At 41.6% G+C, this 1,693-nt stretch overlaps 1 pseudogene; it reads right to left on the reverse strand.

The window, feature by feature from the left end:
- Nucleotides 1-554: 554 nt before the first annotated feature.
- LOC125147695 (uncharacterized) lies at nucleotides 555-635 on the reverse strand (annotated as a pseudogene).
- Between the last annotated feature and the right edge of the window lie 1,058 nt (nucleotides 636-1,693).

Below are 1,693 nucleotides of genomic sequence, written 5' to 3' on the forward strand. Positions count from 1 at the left end.
TCCTGGAAACAAGTTCCAGAGTAGATTTGTTTTGGCTGCTGGGAGAGGGGTGGGGTGGCTAGGGATGGGAGGCCGGAGTTAGAGAGATTGTTGGATACCACATTCGCTCTCTGGTAATTTTTTTTTTAAATTTTTTTTTTAACGTTTATTTATTTTTGAGACAGAGAGAGACAGAGCGTGAACAGGGGAGGGGCAGAGAGAGAGGGAGACAAAGAATCTGAAACAGGCTCCAGGCTCCGAGCTGTCAGCACAGAGCCCGACGCGGGGCTCGAACTCACAGACCGTGAGATCATGACCTGAGCCGAAGTCAGATGCTTAACCGACCGAGCCACCCAGGCGCCCCCACTCTCTGGTAATTAAAGCAAGCAAAGGTTAATGGTTCAAATAAGACAATTGAAAAAGAAGGAGATATATAATAGATATATTATATAGATCTCTCTCTATATATATATAGACAGATAAATTCAGTGTATTGTGTGTTAAATTAAAAATTGATAACAAATGTTCCCAGTATGGGCTTTCTTTTCAATGTACTTTAATGGATGTTCAGGTTTGGGGAGTGAAATAAATGCTGCCTATGAAATCACAACTGCCTAATACTACACTTGATCTTAGCCAAAAGGCCGAGAAGCGATTGAACAACTGCCTAATAAAGTATTGATTATTGATTAGGTTACCAAGGGTGTCAGTGCCAAGAAAGATTTGCCTTGGACTTACTATTGCACGTGACAGCCAGCTACAGATGCAGATACAGATATAGATGTGCAGATATGATTATTATGTATATATGTAAATTACATAATATGTGTTATAAGTATATATATGTGTGTTTTGTAATCTGGATTATTGTGTATATGTATATATGATTGTCATATTATTCTGGTGAGTCATCATGCCCAAATACAGATGTTGTGAACTAGTTATCACAGACACAGTCTTACAATCACCCTCAACCACCCTCGAGCTCTGGACACCATTTGGAAGGTTCCCCTCCCTTATTATTACCATATAGATGGCCATGCGAGGGAGCCATCCTCTTGTTTATTTTTGTTTCTATCTCTTTATTAAATTTTTTTTAACATGTGTTTATTGTTGAGAGACAGAGAAAGACAGAGAATGAGCAGGGGAGGGGCAGAGAGAGGGAGACACAGAATCTAAAGCAGGCTCCAGGCTCTGAGCTGTCAGTACAGAGCCTGACGTGGGCCTCGAACCCACAGACCGCAAGATCACGACCTGAGCCATAGTCAGACGTTTAACCGTCTGAGCCACCCAGGCACCCCATGTTTCTATCTCTTTCTTATATGAGTACTCTGCTGTGGAAACCCCAACACAGAAGGTTCTCGAGACACGGTTACAGATAACATTTAAAATTGTGCTGACAAAGAACAAACTGTTGGTCACCAAAGGGGAGGTGGGTGGGGAGGGGTAAAATAGGTGATGGGAACTGTTGAATCACTATATTGTACACCTTAAACTAATGCAGCACCACATGTTAACTATGCTGGAATAAGATAAAATAAAATTTATTTATTTTATTAAAAAAAATTTTTTTTAATGTTTATTTAGCTTTGAGAGAGACACAGTCGAGCAAGGGAGGAGCAGAGAGAGAGGGAGTCACAGAATCTGAAAGCAGGCTCCAGGCTCCCAGCTGTCAGCACAGAGCCTGACGCGGGGCTTGAACTCACAAACTGTG

This window comes from Prionailurus viverrinus, chromosome A1 (assembly GCF_022837055.1).
Source record: "Prionailurus viverrinus isolate Anna chromosome A1, UM_Priviv_1.0, whole genome shotgun sequence".
NCBI lineage: Eukaryota > Metazoa > Chordata > Mammalia > Carnivora > Felidae > Prionailurus > Prionailurus viverrinus.